We start from the raw sequence: 24053 nt of genomic DNA on the forward strand, positions 1-24053 counted from the left end.
ATAGAGGCGGTGAAATCGTTCCCACCAGAATTACATACATCACATCTCAGTTGGTTGTTATATGCAGATGATTTGATCTTGATGGACGTACACCAATTGGATTACAACGGAAACTCGTTGCTGTACAGGAATATGTGAATTCTAACCATCTGAAGATCAATACAAAAAAATGTGAGATTCTTTTGTTCAAAAACTTGAATTCCACAAAAACAGCGATTTGTAAAAAGAAATTCACTTGGTATTTGGCACATGAACCCTTGAATACTTTGAGTTGTGTAAAATACTTGGGAATGGTAATAAGTGCAAGTATATATGACGGTCCCTGGATCCTAGAAATCAAAAGGCATTTCATGCCAGGAGTGTGTGCTAAATAGAAAGTTCGGCAAATTTTCTTTAAAACCGTCATTGACTTTCTATCAACAGAAGGTAATACCGGTCTTAACATATGGTGCAGAAAATGCGCTTGGATGTTCCCATGAATTGTGGCCTACCCTCGAGAACATCTACTGGTCGAAAGTATTGGGACTGCCAAAAGGGATCTCGACTGCATGTATGAGATATGAATTATCTTTGATATCAGTGCATGCCAGAATTATATTGAAGTTACTGTCTTTATTCCGAAAAACCAGATCGAGAGAACAAATTCCTCAATTTGAACTCTTTCACAGTGCAACATCAAATGGAAATGACATCACCGCAAAACGCGGTGAAACTTGTTGACAGAGTATGACATCACTCCAGAACAATTACACAGGAATCCCATGGCAGCAAAACTCAAGATCTGGCGAGCAGATTGGGACCTGACGTCGACACAGAGAGCTGCATCAAAGACGATGGTAGACGTACCGGCTGAAGCAATGGGCTTCAATAACATCCAACGATATATTGCCCATCTACCCGACTTGAATGCAAGGAGGCTCTTTGTGCTGTTTCGGCTGAACGCATTCAGGACTAAAGAACGTCTCTGCACATGGGCAGAGAATGTAGACAAAGACAGTTTGTGTAGACTGTGTAAAAAGGAAAAGGAGACACTTAAACACTTGGTGCTGTTTTGTAGTTCATTGAGAGACGTGAGGACAATACATTTGGGACCCTGGTCGATAAATCATCCTTCTCTGTGTGCCGATGATTGGTGGCAGAAAATGTATAGTGGAATGGAAATGAATTGGTCATTCCGTTAACCTTTCTGCTATCTGAAATAGAAAATCGGCTTAAATTGTAACCAGTTTAAGTTAATGACATGTAATAGACTGGAGGTGATGAAGCGTAAAACAGATTAGGGAGAGATTGGAGGATCAGTTTGGTAAAGAGATGTGTGTTGTGTTTTCTTGTGTATTGTTATTTTAAATGTTTTTCTTTGTCAAAAACTAATAAAATGATATTTAAAAAAAATAACAAAAATTTAAGTAGCTTGTCCAACAGATCCAAGTGTGGGGATTTGTTTGATTAAATGCTTTCCCCTTATTTAATGGGTGTGGGTATGGAGGTAGATCCTTAGTATATTTGATAAATAATAATTCAATGTATTCCCCTATAGCCAAATACCATGGGGTGATTGTGTTAACATTCGAAATTAACACATTTAATTTTCAGTCCGGGTTTTGATGCTAGGTAGAGAACTGCTTTGCTAAATGAAACCAAGTGTAATTCCTAATTGAAAGATGCAGACTCTCTCCTGACAGTGGGAAAGGGACCCTAATAGAAGAGACATTTTGTACTGCTTCAAGGTGAAGAAGAAGGGTTCTATCAATCCAAATTATTATTAAAAGTCTGTTGTGATTTCAAAATTGCCAGCATTTTCAAGTGTGCAGTGAAGTTATACATACAAATCTCTGCATGTGTGAAATTGTTTTTGAAAACAGAAAAATGTTGCATATGATTTAAATATAAACCTTATCAAGGAATGCTAATGCTCATGGTCTTGTAATGTTCTAAGGTATTGTTTAATTTTGACATAAGGTGGTTCGTGGGACAGGAGGTTTGATAATTTATTTAGCCTGTGTTCCAAGTACATGAAAATCAAAGGTGAAATCCCCCAAAAAATGGGTTTTTGTATTGAGGCTTTGTTTTGTGCCACTGAGAACATGGTGTGTTTAATCAGTTGATGAACATATTCATTGAACCTATTATTAATAAATATTGGCTGCAAACTATCGCCCAACTTCCCTGCTTGATGCCGATAGTAAAATCTATTCAGGCATCATTTTAGGGGAATTAGAAGCTTGGCTAAACCAAGGAAATTATCCCAAAGCAGCAATCAGGCTTTAGAAAGGGCCTATCTACTTCATTGAATGGGCTAGTTTTGAACTGCCTTGCTGCAAAGTCGTTCATGAAGGGAGTTCCGGTCCTTTTTGGAGCCTGGATTTACTTATCCCAGGCGTTTGATACGGTTGATAGGAACCTACTGTGGAAAAAACTTGATGCCTGGGGAATCGCCCCTAGTTTACTTTCTATTCTGAGAGAGTTGCATTCCAACAATTCTATGCGGGTCAGACTTGGTAGATCAGGCTTGCTTTCAAACTCAATCAGGATAGCTAGAGGGGTACGACAAGGATGTCTATTAGCCCCTCTGCTTTTCATTCTCTTTATGGCGGATCTAGCTATTTGGCTACAGGATATTGGCTTAATATCTCCATCTATTGGCAATGCAAAAGTAAATTGGTTAGCCTATGCGGATGACGTAGTAGCCCTGGATTACTCGCAAGTTGGGCTGCAACGTCTGTTGTTCATATTAGAATCCTATGCAAGGGTTAACAACTTAACCATTAATCCCACAAAGTCCAGGATCTTATTATTTAAAAGACCAAATAAAATAGTGAAGACCTATGCCTGGAACTTGGATCATTCATTAGTAGAGGTTGTCTCAGAATTAACTTATTTGGGAGCCACATTAAGATCTTTTCCAACAAAGACTAGCTTGCTGTTATCCATAGATCTAAAGCTAGTGAAATTAGGTGCACAGATGAAAAAAATCAATTCCAAGTTTGGTAAATTTTCTATTCTCCCACTCCTAAGATTTTATATAGGAAAGGTAGTGCCCATTATCTTATATGGCTTGGACTATAACCCCATAGCTATGGAGATAGACTGGGATATAATAGAAGCTAGGATATGGAAACGTACTTTGGGTTTACCAGATTGTTTACCTATTGTTTCTTTGAGATATGAACTCGGTCTTCCATCACTTAGATCATGGTTGGAATGGAAGTGGTTGGCTCTTTATAGATCAATCTTAGACCCTCCAAAGAATTCCCATTTTGAGGAAACAGCTTTGGAGTTGCAATTGGTTAACAATGGTTTTCTGTCTAGACTTGGGAAAACATGTTTGGAAATTTTGACTGGATGTGATTGTGATGCTGAGTTACTTCTTCAGAACCCACTTAAGGTGAAAGAAAAACTGAAATTGGGTGATTGGATAGGCACGATTGATAATATGCGAAAAGCTAAAAGATCAGCCTCCTTGACAGTGTCGGATAAACGTCTGTCGTTTGTTCCGGCCTATCTAAAAAAATCCCCAAGCCCAAGGCTCTGATCTTTTCTGAGATTTCGGTTAAACCTACTCCCCACTCTAGAAATACTAGCTACTAGACATAAGGAAGGGGGGACTCTACCAATCTGTGACAAGTGTCCTAGTAACGAAGTCCAGACTATCAAACATCTGTTATCCAACTGTTCTGGGACTTGGACTATGAGGGCTGCTCACTTTCGTAGATTTGTTCATGACGAGTCTAGTCTTAATACTGGTGATTTCTGGGTGAGATTATCCTCTGGTAATGAGATGGCTCTGTCGATTGAGGTGGTAAGAGTTTTACAGGAACTAGAATTAATAACAGACTGAGTTATCAGGGTTGTTTTGAACTTCTATTTTTTTCCTCTTTCTCTCTCGTTTTCTTTTCTGAATTCTCGTGATGATTGTTTTGTTTCATTTTGTATTCAGAGTTTGTATTGTGATAGCTGATGAATTGTATTCTGTTTTATCTTTGTGTATAGTTGTGCTTAAATGTGTTCAAAGTCAATTTATTTGGCTACTGCACAATAAAAAATAAAAATAAATTATTAATAAATATATATTTTTTCTGTACCGCGGCCTGGTTCTTGGCTTACTGGTGGCACAGGGGGAGGGATCGACAACGCTCTATATGAGTCATAGACAGGACTAGCTTGAGCAAAATAAATTATATCCTGTGGGGTGCTTTAACTGGGCGGAACAAACTCCCCATGTTGAGTGTAGTCTCTAAAGTGAGTGCACATTTTGTGTGAAACAGTGTTTTTTCCATTTTTCTTTTTGTTTTATTATTGCCTGTGAATTGCTTTTGTTTATGAGTTGATGAAATAGCGGGGGAAAGATCCTTCTGTGTGGAAAAACAAAGTTGTACAATATTGCATGAGTTGGGGTGAATCTCCCCTGAAGTGGGGAAAGATGTTGTCATAAGGTGATGAAAAGTGATGAATTAATGTGGGAAGCTACTTTTAAATGTGGAAAGACAGCGCTGTATTTTAAGTGATGGTTCTGTGAAGAAAGGACAGGTTATCCCTCAGTTCTGGAAGTCATGGGAAGTGGAGGAGGGTTCAGTGTCCCCGCCTTGAGGAAAGGAGGCAGTGGAAGCATCTACATTATTGTGTAATGAAATGTGTATTTATTGCAGCTATTGTTAATAGTTGTGTAAATAGAGGTATTTATTGTGAGGTATTGTTAGCACATTGTGTATATAGGGGTGTTTATGGGTAGTGAGTTTTTGGCAATTGCACAAGTGAAAGTGTTCTAGGGTTTTGATGTTTTGTGATGGTTTCTTTGTGTTTTGTTGAGATTTGGAAATTAGGCACCACTGTGAATTTCTTTGTTTTTGTTTTTAGTGAGGTTGGAACCTCATGTTATTATGGATACTCCATGGCAGCATATGTGTAAAGCACTTCCGCAATATAGGAAAAAGGTTTTAAAGTATCACAAAGAATGGGTTCAGGGGACAGTCGGTAAACAGTTTGAAGTATGGGCCAAAGAGGGCACGTACGATAAAAATCTACTAGAACATATGCACACTTATTTGTTGTCAACATGTAAAGGGAAACAACTGAGAAATAGACAGTGCATACTTGATCTATGGAAAATGTTTGTAGAGGAAGAGAATGTCCCTGAGAATGGTAAAGAGGGATCCAATCAGGTGCACCAACCGCCCTCTTATGGGTCCTACCCCGTACAGCCTGCCGCAGGATACACTAACCACCAGTTCTCACCCCCAACAGAAGACACAAATGGAATGGTAGGGACACCGAGAGACACCACCAGATACCCATTGATTTTAGAAATCGAAAATAAGGCTTTCGGACAATTATAAGCAGCATTACAGAAGATAGAGGAGGATCTGGCGAAAGCAGCACAGGGGCAAGGGAGGGGCAGTATGCATCAATAGGAAAAGACCAATGGAGGGTGGGACAAATTAATTTTAAGATTGATTCTAAAGCTATTGAAGATCTTCAAATAACAGCAAAGGAAGAAACATCCAATTTAGGGGAGGCTACGGGGGGTCCACAAGACGAGCGCAACCACAGCATAGACTATGACTTAGTATATACCGATGGAGATTTAGAGGATGATAACGATGGGTGGGAGACAGAGGACGCAGAAGAATTAACACCATGGGGCCGCAGACTTAGACCACGGCTTGGTTGAATGACCTTAGCCAAGGGGAAGAAGCAAGGGAAAACATTGCAATATAAACAGGAGGAACACAGTTCCCGTTGCTGCAGAAGGGGCCAGGTAGATCTCATGTACCTTAGTTTGATATGGACTAGGACACCTTAATGCAAACCTTGTCCTCCCTCAGCACATGACCTGGCAAGTGGATTTATGACCTAAGAAGCACACAGCAGGATTCACTTTATCTGTAGGCAATTTACAAAGTTTGTTCACTTCCCTATTAGGAGTGCAGCTGTTGTGATATGGAAAAGGGCGGTTATGAGGAAGTGACGTTAAACAATACTGCTCATGATGATGCTCCATTTAACAACTGTCGAGCACAAATATGGAAAGATATAAGAGACATGTACATTCTATCTTGACTCACAAGATAAAGGTAGATGATGACCCTGCACTCTATATCCAGCAGAAACAAGAGATGTGGCGGTTAGAGAAGGGAGAGACCTGGGATAAAAATATTGCTGTTTTCTATCACATGTTGTGCAAGGGTCTCCGTACAGAGCTACAAGCTGATTTGATTAAGGTGGTTGGGATCAAAACAAAGGCACATATAATACATTATTGCAAACAGAAACAGTAGAATTAGAAGAATGGGGCAGAGCAAACCCAGAGGGAAGGAGAAAAGCTAGTGCAGAAATAACTGTCTAAATTAAGCATGGAAGGGGCAGTAATAATTAACACCATGGAAGGGGAACCTGAACACAGCCGCATACAGTGAAGGATAGAAGGGCCGATAGATAGTAGAGGGGAAATGGGAAGTTTCCAGAGGAGAAGAGGGGGCTTTCAGAGGAGAAGAGGGGGCTTTCAGAGAGGTAGAGGGGTTGGATTTGAGAGCATGATAGCTAATGTTGGTCCCGTGGGAGGATAGGACATTTTGCACGAGAATGCAGAAGTAGACTGAAAATGCCCCGCCACAATAATGTCCTAGGGCATGCCCTACCTTTTGCCAACAACCCCAATTTCTGGGCCCCATGCAACCACAGCCAGTACAATACCCAGCACCAAATCTCATCCAGTCACCTATGCAGCTGTTGCCTGCTCAGCGGTGGGATAAGAACCCCTTGTCACAAGGGACGATAACTCACTACACAGAAGAGAGTGTGTTTGAGGGCAATCCCTTCCCACTCCCAGGTACGAATGGTCACCCACAAAACAACAGCAAACAGGGAGCTCTGACGTGCCCAGTACTATCCGTAACTGCCGACCAGGATGAGGAACCCCAAGTGGGAGTAAAGATAGATCGAACATTTTCTTTTTTGGTCAACTCAGGGGCTACTAAATCCTGTATTAGGGAAGGAAGGTTTCCTATGCCGGACAAAACAAGGGACACGCAGGAATGTTCTGGGGGTATTTCATTGGTTCCTTTCACCAAAGACTTCCCATCACTGTAGGTACACAGTGTCAGCACCTTTGCTGTGTTAATAAGATAGCCCACATGAATACCCTATCCCTTCTACATGCAGGGTCGATACACCACAGAGCCACACAGAAACACCATACAGGTCAGTGCACCTTGACATCTTACTCATTTATGTGTAGAATGATCAAGTTGATACAATAATACATTTGACTAAGCACACTCACCTGTTGTATTCACAAGTGTCCCTTGTATTTTGAAACGTATGGAACATTAAGCCTCAAATGCCCTGAAGATGAATGCAGAATCTAAAAGGCTTTGGCCATAGATGTTACCTTTACAACAATTTGAGCTTTTTGGGTATCATTAGTTATATTTGAATTGTACTTGATGTATATTTCTTATGCAGTATTACAACAGGGCTTGTTGTGAATACCAACCATGAGACAGGATGTCAGTGAATGTAACTGTGATACCTAACTGTGTTGAATCGCTATACATCACCGTTTGATTTGAAGAAACAATGTTTTCCTTGACTACTGTATTTTAATAGAGAGAGGGCTGGCAGAGGGAGACAGGGTGAGATTCCAGTACTTGTCCCAATAGGTTTAATTATTGATAGGCAGCAGATGAAAGCAAGGTCTGGGTTGCCTAACAGGTTCCCCACAGTCAAAAGTTGAATTTACAAAAGAGGAGATTGCTTCCACACTGTGCACGTAATCAATAGAGTCAGTGCATAAGATGCATATATTTACAGGCCGATTCATGGAATTAATGTGCGCCGAAAATCTCTGCGCAAGCGTGCGAATCGCAGTGCAAGTGCAAAAATCGCAGCGAAAGCCGCGCACATCGATTCATGGAAGTCCGTGCGCGTGTAAATCCATGGATGTGCGCTAAAATCCTGCGTGGCGTACACGGGCGCACACGGCATCAAACAGCGTGCGCTACGCGCACAGCAAAAGCGCACGTAGCGTGGGGCACACAACAAAAGTAGGCAGAACACAGGGCGTAACACGCGGAATGGGGAACAACGCGTGAAAATGTGGGCGTTACGGGGGAAGTACAGGAGGCAAATGCGCGGAACGCCCACACGCACGCCTACAACATGTATTCATGGAATCGAACAGGGCTAACGTGTGCACCAAAAAAGACGCGATAATCCGGACACACGTACGCCAGCAGGAAGCAGGTGTACACGGACCCGCGCAGCATAAAAGTGCACGCAAGCAACAAACAAGCTCAGACTATACGATGAATATACCGTTCCTCGCAGCAGTGGTCGTGGGATACCGCAGGAGGAGGAGGATAGTCAGGGCCAGAATTTTCACACCCAGGACCAGCCTTTTTGGGATGCCTGATGACCAGGTGTATGGGAGGTAAAGGTTTCCACCTCACATAATACTCGACCTGGTGAGTGAGTGGGAGGATGACCTCACATCACCCACCCTGTGCTCTCAAGCACTGAGCCCCTTGGAAAAGGTACTCATTGTACTGCACTTCTTGGCCACTGGTTCATTTCAGCGGACAAGTGCCATAGTGGGGGGGGTGTCACAGGCCACGCAGTCACGCTGCCTACACCAGGTGTTGGCCATCATGACTGCATGCCCATCAGTCCGCAGGCACATATACCTGCCCAGAACACCTGCAGAAAGGCAGGCTGCCGTCCAGGATTTTTACGGGGTGGCACACTTCCCCAAAGTGCTAGGTGCCATTGATTGCACCCATGTGGCTCTACGTCCTCCCAGGGCAACTGAGCACATCTATAGAAACCGCAAGCACTGGCATTCCATCAACGTGCAGGTAGTATGTGATGCCAAGGGAATCATCACCTCAGTATATGCCAACTATCCAGGGTCCACCCATCACAGTTTCATTTACAGAATGTCAACCCTAAACCGGGACCTAGAAGCTGGGCGGCATGGAGATACATGGCTGCTTGGTGAGTATAAATGCCACTGCACATGCATGCATGTCAGATACTGAGTAATGTCACAACCCCACTAATGATACCCATCATCACCTCCCCAGGGGACAGTGCCTACCCTCTGAGCACCCACATGATGACGCCAATTCAGAACCCCACCACACCACCCGAGGTAAGATACAACACAGCCCATATTGCAACCCGGGGCATAGTGGAGCGCACATTCGGAGTGCTCAAGTCACGCTTTTGTTCCCTTGACCGCTATGGTGGGCAGCTGCTATACGCTCCCCCAGTAGTGTGCAGGATCATAGTGGCAGCATGTGTCCTGCACAATGTTGCAACACGCCGGGGCCTGCCGGTGGACATGGTGGTGCCCCCACATCCCCAACCACATGCACAGCCGCTGCGCATGGGAGGGGAAAGGGCACGTGGTGATGCTGCCCGTACGCAGCTGGTGGCTAATTACTTCACCTAAAATCACACCCCTGTGGAGTGCACACAGCCCTGGCACATACTAGCTGACAATCAATGATGATGACATAAGAGACAGTCAACTGTCACAACCATACCAGCCTGAGATTGGTCACCTGGAAGTGTCACATTGTGTGCATCCCTACCTACCGAAAGACAACCAATGCTGTGTCACAAAAAGAGACACATTTATGCAGCATGAATGACAACCCCCTTGCAAAATACAACATGAAAATAGTGCCATGTCACCCAACCCCTCCCCATCTCCGCCACCCAACACACCATGGCATGTCATGCAATGTGAAAGCAAACAAGGGAATGCACAACATCTGACACAAGTGTCACAAAGTGCACTGTCCCAAATGGAAACAGGCCACAGACAATATGCTCCCAGTAATCAATAACAAACAGCACACATGACCAAATACTTACCAGCAACACAATACAGCAACACAGCATGAAACATTGCCAAAATATGACAGTAAAAACTCAAAGTAGTGCATGTCTTACAACCTGAATAAGCCAGCACATCGACCCCTTCCAACTGCAGAGTGTTGCTGTCAGGCAAATGTGTCAGTGTACTGCACACAACATGAACTGCATCTGCAAAGGAGACAGCCTTGTGAAGACATGAAGAAGGTACCTGCGAATAAGGAGGAAGACATGGATGCACAAGCACATATCAATACACCATGCAGTGTTCAATACAACAACAATACCCACTAGGGATGTCCACACAGTATTGACTACAGACTGCCCACACAGCTCATGGGAGCCCAATGTCACCGTGTAAGTCACTGTCACTTGGACACACCCTTTGCAAGCCCATGGAAACGGGAAGCAGGAGGGGTGTGTGTGTCAGGAACCCAAGCATCTAATCCAAACACAGGACAAGCCTGCATGTGCCCAGCCGGAATACACAGTGGATGCCCACGGGAGCCACACAAGGCAACACACTGTAAAAAAATAAAAAAAATAAAAAATAAAATAAAATGGCCATGTGGGGGACCGGGGGGGGGCACCCAGGAGGTTCAAGGACAGGGTGCACACCAACACCAACCTGCGTGGATGTTGCAAAAAAAAAATACCTCCATGGGCTCATGGCCTGCATGGCTATGCCATTGTGGGAGAACTGCTGTCGCTCTCTTCACCCTCTGCTGCTGCATCAGGAGGTGGTGGTGCTATGGGAGGCAGCCCACGCAAAGCCCTGGTATGGTCCTCCGTGGCAGCAAGCATGCAGGTGTGGAAGGTCTGATTCTGGAGGATGATAGTGCGGAGATCTCCATGCAGCACCTCACGGGTTTCCTGCATTTCTGCACGCATGGCCTCGCGTGATGCCCGGATCTCCTCACGGGTAGCCTGCAGCTCAGCTGAGAGTGAACGTGTGAGCTGCTCCAGCTGCTGTTCTGCCCTAAAATTTCGGGAAGCCTCAAGTTCACCCAGAGTCTCTCTGAGGTTATGGAGTTCTACCCTCAGGGCTTCCCTGTGGCCCTGTGACTCTATTGATATGGCTTCACGCAGAGTCTCCAGTGCCGCCCGTCGGTCCCTGTTGGACACCAACATGTCTTCCCTGTGTGATTGGCAAATGGAGTCTGTTGCCTGCTGTTGTTGCCCCATCTGCCTTTCAGGGGAGAATGGAAGTGGCCACCCTCTCCATTGCCTGAGCCATCATTTCAACCGATGCTCCCTGTTGTGCTGCTATACTGTAAATGGTGTTTTCCCATACAGTATTACCTGGTGGCGTACGGCCACCGCGTCGGCGGGCACCACACCTGTTTGGGGCAAGGCGATCTGCACCTCGTTGTGCCGGCACTCCCTGAGGCTGCAGGACTGCATTCCCCCTTTGATCTGCTGGCCCAGGAACGGGATCAGATTTTGTGGAGTGTGACCCTGCATCCATAACCGCCAAAGGCGGACTTACCAACACTGACATCCCCATAGAGGGTTCTACCCCTGGTGCAGGTGGGTTGGACAGAACAGAATCCCTCCCAGAAACACTCACCTGCGACAGCACATAAGTCTCATCATCCGATTCAGCACCTGAATAGAGGTCTGGGGAGGTGCACCCAGAGACACCCCTGGACAGTATGGTCTGCAGTAAGATTGGGTTTTCACCCACCACCACACCACGTCCCCCACTGGTGCACGGTCGTGCCTGAGATTCCTCCTGGGTCTGCACCATCTCCTCAACAGCATCAAGTGCGTCATCACCTGCAAAAACATGAAAGACAACAAATGGAAACAGGCATGAGCACCATAGCACACACATAGGCCTGACAAGCCAGAGATCCAGTACATGAATTACACATGTCCCACATGACTATAACCCTGGCATGCATGCCCTTTCAATGAGTTGGAAGGGGAGGCAAAAAGCAGACACTGAGGACACCAAGATGGAAAAGCAACACATTTGCTGCATGCTGGGTAGCACTGGCATCACACATTAGCCTGTGAGTGGCATGTCCAATACACATACATGACACATGCCAGCACACAGATGGCATGTAGCATAGCCATGGTACATTTGACAAGTACAGCCATATGTCAGTGAATGAGTACTGTCACCCATCCATGTGAGATGGACATGATGAGATGAAAAATACTACATAGTGTGACAAAACACGCATGTGCCACACACTGCAACACATCCAGTGTACAATAATACAGTGATGGCATGCAGATGTACACATCAATGGTTGGTCACTTCAACATGACAGGAAACAACTATCATGTACCACATTCAAACAGGCCCTAAAAATTAATGTGAGCAGGCCAATACCCAATCAGCCTGAATGGTCAAATCATTCACATAACAAGGTAACAAATGTGGGCCAATGTGGGGTGTAATCAATGACAGAAGCATGTCACATATGTGGCATTAGGGCTGAAAAATGTGTTGCAAAAATGGGAGAATTGAAACAATCAGCCTGAATGAACACTGGAAAAATCAGAACAATGTTGTTGCAAGATGACAGTTCAAGGGCAACTGCAGTAATGTGGCACTTATTGGCTACTGTGGGCAGAAGGGATACTGTCATACCCAAATCCAAGGCCGGTGAATGTTTTGGAGGAAGCACATGGGTGACCCATACCACTCAGGAGTACACACCCTCACCTGGCACTCAATCAGAACCCGTCACCCAAACAACATACACATGGATTACACACACATGCATGGGCACTCACCGGACAATGTGTCGTAATCTGGTAGGTCTCCCACGCCTTGGATCTGTTCCTCTGCGACGAAGGTTCCAGCAACAGACTCATGTTCAGTGAGTTGGTTGTCCTCTGGTGGAGACCCACTGCCAGTCACTAGAGTAGAGGCATGATTTGAGGCCAGCTTGTTCTTTGCTCTGCGTTCCAGGTCATTCCACCGCTTGTAGCAATCATCAGCTGTGCGCCTCACAAATCCAAGGGCACTAATGATGTCCGCGATGGTCTGCCAGTGTGCCTTACGTTGACCATGTGTGGTCTTGCACCCTGCAGTCACCACCATTTCACGGCTATGTGCCGACACATAGGCCACAAGTGCATCAAGTTCGGCGTCATTAAAGCTAGGCTTCCTTGACGTGCCGGAGTGTGTAGCCGTGTCTGGGGTCTCAGCTTGTAGTGCCAGAGCACCCTTCTTCTTTTTCAAAGGTGGTACGGATTCTGAGTAGCTTACGCCGCTCTGGTCAGTAGGGGCAGAAGCGCCAGTGGACTGGGTACTAGGAGTGTGCAAATGCACAAGGACCATAGGTCTTGGTGCAGGCATTGGCTGCAGGGTGATGTTGACAGGGCCAACGTTGGTTTGATGGACCAGGACCGACACTGTCCCGTCTGGGAGACTCAGAGCTGGGGTGGATAGAGCTGCAGCTGCCCCTGCAGCCTCCCCACCCTGCCTTCTTGGAGCAGCAGATGACATTGCTGCCCCAGATCCACGTGGCCTGGTGACAGCAACTTGCACCGCCACACGTGGCTTAGACTTGCTGACCTGGAAATCAGCCTGGGAGTCATCCTGTGCCGGTTCAGGTGCCAAAATGGGCCGGTCCAACAAGGGCTGAGCTGGGATGGTGTCAGCTACGTTTCCCACAACCATGGGGGGGCATGGGTGTCCCGGATTGGTCCTCCACACACGGGGTGTAGGGGCACCCTGCAAATCCTGTCCACGTCCCCTACCGCGCCCCCACGCCCACCTTTTGGAGGTTGGCCACCTTTGCCTCCCTTACCACTTGGTCGCCTCCTAACCATGGCACTGATGTTGTTGTGCGTATGGGAGTTGCAGTAAACTATTGTCCTGGGCAATTGGGGGTGAAAGGGGTAGGGTACTAGATGGAATTCGTACCCTAGTGCTCTAGCAAGGCTGTCCATGACCCCTGGGGGAAGATGACGGGTCAACCAACGCACAGGCACCCCAAAAACACAAATGAAGTTGCACGCAACCCCTCGTAGACCACGTGTGTGGATAAATGTACCCGCACTACGCTGTGGCACCCAGAAACACAAAAATAAGCGTACGCGTAATACACGCAGCCTACAATGACCTCTGAAGGGGTACGCGACACACGGGGCAAGCACAGTTGGTAAATACGTGCGCGACTCGCCGTATGCATGGATAAAGGACGTGAAAAAAACGCGCATGTGCGCGTTGACAACACCCCCGCCAAAAGAAGATTTGTACGCTGTCTGAGGAAACAGGACAAAAGAAGAAGTGAACGCTGTTTGAGGAAACAGACCAAAATAAGAATTGAACGCTGTCAGAGGTAACAGGGAGTACAGACTTGAACTGTTGTGAAATAATTGCGTGTGAACCGACAAGAAGTACAAAATTCACCCACTCGCTCTCCATGAAAAGCACGTACAAGAAAATGGCGTCCTACACGTACCTTTTAAACCGGCCCACACCTACAACGTCACTTACGCGTGTATGCGCTAAGGCCCTTTCCTCCAATTACACGAGCTGACACTCAGACGTGCAGTTTTTGCACGTGTACAATGAACATGCACCCGTGTTGAGGGAAACGCCCTTTTGTGTCAGGTCACAGACGCCTTACGCGCTAAGGGCCTTTGGTCCAATGAATTCGCGTACGTGCTGTGTCTTCACATGCTGATTCACTATGCACCCGTCACGAGGGAAATACCCGCGTGCGTAATGTCACAGACGCACTTACACGCTAAGGGCCTTTCCTCGAATTACACGCTGACGTGCAATTTATTCACATGCCAAATCACTATGTATCAAGCTGGCCATGCGAAAACACACAGAAGACCACGCTCCTGCCCAAAAGGCCATTTTCCTGCCCCCAAGAGCCCCGAGCACGCTCCCACCTGCCATCTGCTGCTGCCTGCCTGCTGCCCACGTGCCGTGCTATTTGCTGCCTGCACGTCAGCCAGGGGTGCAGTTGCTGTGACCACCCCTGCTGGAACCGAAGACTCCCGACTCAGATACCATCGCTCCACAGCCCAGCCCCAGGACCCAGTTGCCCACCCACACCTGCCTCTGGGGTTGCCATGTCGGGCACAACTCCATCTGACACCACTGGCAAACCCCAGCCAGAGAGGCAGAGGGCCACCAGCTTCAGTGCCAGGGAAGTTGGTGTCCTGGTGGAGCAAGCCCTGGGGCAGTATGATGCCCTCTTTGGAAGTTCGCGCACCGACTATGAAGGACGGACGAGGATCTGGATGGACATCGTGACTGCCATCAACGAGGAGGGGGTAGCAGTCCGCGACATCAAACATGTCAAGAAGCACTGGGAGGACTTCAGGTCCAGGACCCTCGACAAGGCCCGGCGCCTCTTGAAGCAGTGGATGCCAAGGGGTGCCGGGTCCATCTGAACAACAACCAATGGAGGGTCCTGGAAGGTATACGCCCAGCGCTCCACGTCCAGGTCCTTGAGAGGCAGACCCATCTGGAGTCGAGTCGTAAGTGTACATGCGTACTGATTGGACGCTGTGCGTGTTGTGGTGTGCCAGGAGTATGCATGTTGCACATATGTCTTTGTAGGGACATGACCCTGCCACATGTGATTCCTCCCATGTGTGAGACACATCGATGGTGTATGTGTTGGTAAGCATGCTGTGCTAAAGCATGTGTGGGTGCACACATGGAAAAAAAATTATGTGTACGTACTGTGCCATGATTGTGGTGTCACACTTGGATTCTGGTTCCTGCTGCATGTTTCTGCAGTATGTACATGTGCATGTGTGTGTATTTGACAAGTGTGCAACTGTGATGCAACATGGATGCAAGTGCACTGACATGTAGGAGGATGATTGCCAGATGTGACATGGATGGGCATGTTATCACTGCGACAGGTGGTGGAGATGTACAGTTGCATGTAAGCCTGGTGGCGTGTGTGCATGTGTTCTGCACTCCCCATGTTGCATGTGACGTCAGGCTCACCTTCGGCTGCTCATGCTGTTGTTTGTATATGGATGGTGCTGCCTAGTGCAACAATCCTGTTGATTTGCTCATGTGTGTGAGTTGAAATGACATGTGTGTTGGGGAGTGTGATGGCATGTCTGAAGTTTGACACTGCCACTCATGTACTACTGTCATGTGTGTATCATTCCATTGTACAGTGCCCTGATGCCTGTGTTCTATCTCTCCCTGTCTGCAGCGTCAACTGATGAAGAGGGCGGAGAGGGTGCTGTGGAGCAAACCGGTAGGGATCGCACCACCAGCCGGAGACGCAAGGCCCAGCTCCCCTCCCGTGTTGTCATCTCGTCGGGGAGTGAGGAGTCTGGTGCCACGTCCCAGGCTGCAGCTGCCGAGGGTAGGGCCAAGAGGCGGAGGTTGGAGGTGGACTCCTCGGCAGCAGAAGGGGCAGCTGAGACCCCACAGGGTCTGACGGAGGAAGATGGCACGGAGTAATCCAGGTTGGTGGGGGGTTTGGTGGAGGAGGAGGCTGTGGAAGGGACATGTACGGGGTCTGGAGGTGGGGATTCCACTGGTGCTAGTGGTGCAGTGCAGTGGCAGGGACAGGAGGCAGCACAGGCTGCCGCGGAGGTGCCTGTGTGTAATCCTGTCCCTGATCCTGTGACTGCATCATCCGGCACCAGCAGGGATGCCTACTTCCAGACCCGTTTTCAGGGATGGGATGATCGCACAACAACTGGCCTTCCTCTCCCTGCGGACGTGGCTATCCGAGACCGGGTTGAGCCTGTCCTGGCTGGGATAGCGTTGCGTCAACGTGGCATGCGAGGTGACCTGCGGTGTTTTCGTGAAGACACTGCATGTCATCTTGGATGCCTCTTTGACCGCGTTAACCTACTGGGACGGGTCACCAGTGCTGGATTCCTCCGTGTGCTGGACCTTCTTGCGACCCCCTCCTCACCTGAACCCCCTACGCGCTAGTCGTCCTCCATGCCATCTTCCCACCCATGTATCACCTGGGTACCCTGTGAAGCTGCCTCTGACCCAGCGGCCAGGCTGGTGGACGACACATCCCTGCCACAGTCGGGAGTCGGACATCCAGCAGGGGTGGCCGCCACGACAACTACACCCCAGCCAGAGGAGGACGTGCAGGCAGCAAGAGCAGGGGCACAGGCACAGCAGCAGCAGCAACAAGGTGGGAGCCATGATGGCTCTGGGCCATCGACATCGGAGGGGCAGGCATCGGCCAGAGGGCAGGAGGACCCAGGATTACAAGTGTCTTCCGTGTAGCAGCGGTTGGCCCACATCATAGATGCGGCGCGGCAGCGGGCGGAAGAGGCACGGCTCACAATGGTCAGGGCAGAGAACTCCATGCGGAGGGCACTGAGGCGGGCCGAGTGCCTCGAGGCAATTCGCAGGGAGATGGAGGTCAACATGTCATCATCCCTGCGAACCCTCGGGGCCATGGAAGAGGACCGCCTTCAGGACATTGAGCGGGAGTTCGATGATGCCCTGGCCCGGGACATCGAAAAGTGAGCCGTCGGACTAGCCCGCTGCCATTGTAAATAGTTTTTAGTGTTAGGTTTCATTTTCATTTTCCTTTGATTTGGGGTGATTGGACTATGCCCCACACATTTGTATATAGTATTTTTTCTTAGGTAGTTTCTTAGATAGGTTTCATTTCTTTCGTTGGGCTCATGGACCCTTGACAATGGATTGTACATAGTTGGACAATTGGTTAATTTGAACTTTTTCTTTGGATTTCACCATGGATTAATGGATTTTTCTTTTTACGTTTCCTTTGGATTTGCTTTGGTGGAGGGAGAGTTTGGACTATTTTTCTTTTGGATTTCTTTGGATTGGTTATACTTTTCATTTACTCATCTTTTGGACATGCTTTTCATTTCATATTTGCTATTTTTTATGCTTTCATTGCATTGCTTTATTTTTGTACATAATACATGTTGATATTTTACTCCCATGTGTGTGTTTCGCTCATTGGGTTCATGCATGTGAAAATGTGGGTTTACGCAATCAATGCCAACCAGTGTGTGTGTGTGTGACGGACATGTGTTGATGTACATAGTTGACTTTTGGTTTGTGTCTTGAGATAGGCATGTCAGTGTGGGGTGGATTGGGAAATCAATGCGTCTCAAGACTGGGGTGGTGTGCTGTGGTAATTTGGTGTAGAAGTGGGCCATGATTGTGCATCTTTATGTCATGTAGGGGGGGGGACATGAGTGGGGGCCTGCTGGCAGGTGCCCCTCACTGCTGGGGGGTGGGGGTGCAGGGGGACATGAGTGGGACATGAGTGGGGGCCTGCTGGCAGGTGCCCCTCACTGCTGGGGTGTGAGGGTGCAGGGGGACATGAGTGGGACATGAGTGGGGGCCTGCTGGCAGGTGCCCCTCACTGCTGGGGGGTGGGGTGCAGGGGGACATGAGTGGGACATGAGTGGGGGCCTGCTGGCAGGTGCCCCTCACTGCTGGGGGGTGGGGCTGCAGGGGGACATGAGTGGGGGCCTGCTGGCAGGTTCCCCTCACTGCTGGGGGGTGGGGGTGCAGGGGGACATGAGTTGGTGATCACTAGTGCAAGGTGACACGTGGCCTGGCTGTGGGGCATGGCGATAGTGGATGGGCTGCCTGCGGGATATGACATGGGGTGCAGGGTAGTCCCCTGTGGTGTGGGCTGCCTGCAGGGGCTGTGGAGGGGGTAGAGGGCACACCTGGGAGGACCCACACTGCTAATTCACATGTGGGACTCCCCGCGCACCCAAATGGATACACGTACCCGCTCTGACAGCGAAATCGCGTGTGAAACTTCCCGCGCACCCCCGAAATACACGTACCCCGCTCGCACAGGGCCAATCGCGTGTGAAACTTCCTGCGCACCCCAGTAATACACGTACCCCGCTCAGACAGCGAAATCGTGTGTGAAACTTCCCGCGCACCTCTGAAATACACGTACCCCACTCGCACAGGGCCAATCACGTGTGAAACTTCCCACGCACCCCAGTAATACAAGTAACCCACTCGCACAGGGCCAATCGCATGTGAAACTTACCACACACCCCAGTAATACACGTGCCCCGCTCGCACAGGCCCAATCGCGTGTGAAACTTCCTGCGCACCCCAGTAATTCACGTACCCTGCTCGCACAGGGCCAATCGCGTGTGAACCTTCCCGCGTACCACAGTAATACACATACCCCGCTCGCACAGGGCCAATCGCGTGTGAAACTTCCTGCACACCCCAGTAATACACGTACCCCGCTCAGACAGCGAAATCGTGTGTGAAACTTCCTGCGCACCTCTGAAATACACGTACCCCACACGCACAGGGCCAATCACGTGTGAAACTTCCCGCGCACCCCAGTAATACAAGTAACCCACTCGCACAGGGCCAATCGCATGTGAAACTTCCCACACACCCCAGTAATACACGTGCCCCTCTCGCACAGGCCCAATCGCGTGTGAAACTTCCTGCGCACCCCAGTAATTCACGTACCCTGCTCGCACAGGGCCAATCGCGTGTGAACCTTCCCGCGTACCACAGTAATACACATACCCCGCTTGCACAGGGCCAATCGCGTGTGAAACTTCCCACGCACCCCAGTAATACACGTACCCCGCTCGCACAGGCACTACCGCATGTGAAACTTCCTGCATACCCCCCAAATACACATAGCCTGCTCGCAAAGGGACTACCGCGTGTGAAACTCCCCACAAACTCCCCAAATACACATAGCCTGCTCGCACAGGGCCTACCGCGTGTGATAATTCCAGCGCACCCCAGGAATACACATTCCCCGCTCTGTGTTTGCTGTGTAGTGGCCCTGTAAGCTGGTCCAGGGTTAGCGCAGCCCTTTGCGCTGGATTGGGGATTTTGATGGCTTTTCCTTGCGCGAGGGGCGTTCTTGGAGGCATTACTAGCGCTGCGGGATGTTTTCTGCGACAGGGCTAATTTTGCCTTGGGAATTCCATGAATACGCGGTGCGCCAGAATGCTGTTTACCGCACACGGCTTGCGCACGCTGGCGCACGATCCCTCTCTGCGCTGCTCGTGTGCGCTGCCTCTGCGCTGAAATCTATGAATTACCCCGTTAATTGCTTACAGGAACAGCCTGACACGTGTTTTGAGCTGTAAAGCTCCTCCTCTAAGGCTGAAGACAACATATGGATCAATAATTAAATATTGCAGCACAGGTAATATACATTGTGATATCATCCAAACAAAACAAGAGGACACAAATAATGGATAGTTAGTCATTGGTCATGACAAATATATAGACAATGCCAAAAAGGGTAAATTAACGATGTGCCAACATTTGTACATATGCAACCAGTTTTAAAAACCATCCATCCATTGCGTAAATGTAATTAACAAAGAAAAAGGATATCAGTCATCAGTTAAATGCAGTAGATGTGGGTAAGATGAATGCGAGGGATGTGATGGTGCAACATAATCAGAGGAAAAAAGAAACAAACATCTTATTAATAAGAATCCTGAGGTGGTTCAACATGTGCACTCACATCAGATGCACGGAAGCCATATTAAGATATTCTGGTGCTACAAAGCACATGTACCTTTTGAGTCCTTGGGCCTCATTACACGGATGGCGCTAAGGGATTACCGGCACCGGTAAGGGCACCGGTGCCGGTAATCCCTTAGAACCATACTACGAGGTCCCTCAACGGGTCCCGTCCTTAACGTGTGGCCAGACCACACGTTAAGGAAGGGACCCGCTGAGGGACTTCAGGGCAAATAACGGTACCACTAATAGCGGTACCGTTATTTGCTCCTTCCCCATTCCCATTGAGCCCTATGGGGGCTCAAATGGGAATGGGGAAGGGCCTTGGTGAATGGGGAATTACCGCCCCGCCAACCTTGGAATGGGGCGGTAATTCCCCCATTCACCAAGGAGGAATCGGTAAAATACCGGCGGTAACCATGGCGCTAATAGCCCTACTACCGCCCTACTACGAGTTCCCTTTGCGGGTCCTTCCTTAACGGCAGGTGTTAAGAACGGGACCCGCAAAGGGATACCGGAGTCAAGAACGGTACTGCAATTTGCGGTACCGTTATGGCCGCCTTCCCATTGAGCCCTATGGGGGCTGAAATGGGAATGGGGAATGGCTCTGGTGAATGGGGAATTACCGGTCCCTCCGACCTCGGAATGGACCGGTAATTGCTCCATCCACCAGACCGGAGTCGGAACAATTTTGGAGGCAGCCATGGCGCTAATGGCGCCATGGCTACCTCCAACCTCGTAATGAGGCCCGATGTCTCCAAGTACCTATATAAGTCGCAATTGCGAGAATAATGTCCATATATTTTAGCTGTAATCAAACGTAAATGCCCAAATTCAGTCCACCAGACCGCATATTTGGCATAGTCGAATAAAGCACATGGCCCAAAAGTGGAGCGAGAAGGAGAGAAAAAGACAAACACGCTGAATTAGCTTGATTACCTTTATCAAAATAGATCAAGGTCACATGCGCATAGTCGGCCCCTGCTAACGCATTATGGGTCATGCGCGGAAGACCTGACTTTCCCAGCGTGTCCGCCCGAATGCCATTCTGGGCGCCGGCTGCAGCAACATGCTTATTCCCTTATATCACTTTGAAATGACCTAGCGCGTATGCCGCATTATCTACGTATGGTCTCGACGCGCGGCCATATTGAGTGAGTGAGTTTATTGAGTCATATTGACTTCCTTTAATTGTTCAAAAAGAGTATAGGGCAATTGTTGTGCACTTATAATTATGTTCTATGTTGTGCACTTATAATTATGTACTAAGTAGCCAAAATAGATCAACATTATTAACACGTGTAGTACCCTGCTCATATACAAATAATATTGGTTATATTGGAATGCTATTCCACTGATAGATATTAAACATACGCGCATTAAAGTTTACATTGTGCGCGTTAAAGTAGTTCTCCGCATAATTGAGCATGCTTATTCTGATCTTTAGTCACATAGCCCTTTTCTGACATACTAATTGTTAAATCGAGAAAGTTGATGCATGTGTCACTGTAGGTATATGTAAATTGAATCCCCCAATTATTGGTGTTGAGGTGTGTAACAAATGCATTCAAACACTCCACCATACCGGACCACAACATAATCATATCGTCTATGAATAGTTTCCATACATAGATATATTGAAAAAATTCCATATTGGTGAACACAAATTGTTGCTCATACTGGTGCATAAAGATGTTGACTAATGCTGGCGAAAAGCTTGCCCCCATGGCAACACCAACTAGTTGTTTGTAATAATGTCACAGTATATAATTCCATTCATGTAAAGGACACATCCCATCTCACAGAATGTTAAAGTACCTCATATATTCCATGTCAGTTACCCATCCCATTTAACAGAATGTCACAGTATAGAATCCCATTCATGTAAGGTACCAATCCCATTTAATAGAATGTCAAAGTATAGAATTCCATTCTTGTAAGGTACCCAACCCATCTAACTGAATGTCACAGTATAGAATTCCATTCTTGTAAGGGACACATCCCATCTCACAGAATGTTAATGTACCTCATCTATTCCGTGTCAGTTACCCATCCCATCTAACAGAATGTCACAGTATAGAATTCCATTCATGTAAGGTACCCATCCAATCTCACAGCATGTTACCGTACCTCATCTATTCCATGTAAGTCACCCATGCCACCTAAAAGAATGTCACAGTACAGAATCCAATTTATGTAAGGTTCCCATCCCATCTAACAGAATGTCACAGTATAGAATACCATTCATGTAAGGTACCCATCCCATCTAACAGAATGTCACAGTATAAAATAACATTCATGTAAGGTACCCTTCCCATCTAACATAATGTTACAGTATAGAATACCATTCATGTAAGGTACCCATCCCATCTAACAGAATGTTACAGTACCTCATCTATTCTCTCAAGGCACCCATCCCATCTAACATAATGTTACAGTATAGAATCCCATTCATGTAAGGTACCCATTCCATCTAAAAGAATGTAACAGTATAGAATCCCATTCATGTAAGGTACCCATCCCATCTAGCAGAATGTCACAGTATAGAATTCCATTCATGTAAGGTACCCATCCCATCTAACAGAATGCCACAGTATAGAATTCCATTCATGTGGGGTACCCATCCCATCTAACAGAATGTTACAGTATAGAATCCCATTCATGTAAGGTACTCATCCCATCTAATAGAATGTAACAGTAAAGAATTCCATTCATGTAAGGTACCCATCCCATCTAGCAGAATGTTACAGTATAGAATCCCATTCATGTAAGGTACCCATCCCATCTAACAGAAAGTCACAGTATAGAATTCTATTCATGTAAGGTACCCATCCCATCTAACTGAATGTCACAGTATAGAATTCCTTCATGTAAGGTACCCATCCCATCTAACAGAATGTTACAGTATAGAATCCCATTCATGTAAGGTACCCATCCCATCTAACTGAATGTCACAGTATAGAATTCCATTCATGTAAGGTACCCATCCCATCTAACAGAATGTTACAGTATAGAATCCGATTCATGTAAGGTACCCATCCCATCTAACTGAATGTCACAGTTTAGAATTCCATTCATGTAAGGTACCCATCCCATCTAACAGAATGTTACAGTATAGAATTCCATTCATGTAAGGTACCCATCCCATCTAACAGAATGTTACAGTATAGAATCCCATTCATGTAAGGTACCCATCCCATCTAACTGAATGTCACAGTATAGACTTCCATTCATGTAAGGTACCCATCCCATCTATCTGAATGTCACAGTATAGAATTCCATTCATGTAAGGTACCCATCCCATCTAACAGAATGTCACAGTATAGAATCCCATTCATGTAAGGTACCCATCACATCTAACAGAATGTTACAGTAAAGAATCCCATTCATGTAAGGTACCCATCCCATCTAACAGAAAGTAACATTATAGAATTCCATTCATGTAAGGTACCCATCCCATCTAACTGAATGTCACAGTATAGAATTCCATTCATGTAAGGTACCCATCCCATCTAACAGAATATTACAGTATAGAATCCCATTCATGTAAGGTACCCATCCCATCTAATAGAAAGTAACAGTATAGAATTCCATTCATGTAAGGTACCCATCCCATCTAACAGAAAGTAACATTATAGAATTCCATTCATGTAAGGTACCAATCCCATCTAACTGAATGTCACAGTATAGAATTCCATTCATGTAAGGTACCCATCCCATCTAA

This window comes from Ambystoma mexicanum, chromosome 4p (assembly GCF_040938575.1).
Source record: "Ambystoma mexicanum isolate Mex_15411 chromosome 4p, UKY_AmexF1_1, whole genome shotgun sequence".
Classification (NCBI taxonomy): domain Eukaryota; kingdom Metazoa; phylum Chordata; class Amphibia; order Caudata; family Ambystomatidae; genus Ambystoma; species Ambystoma mexicanum.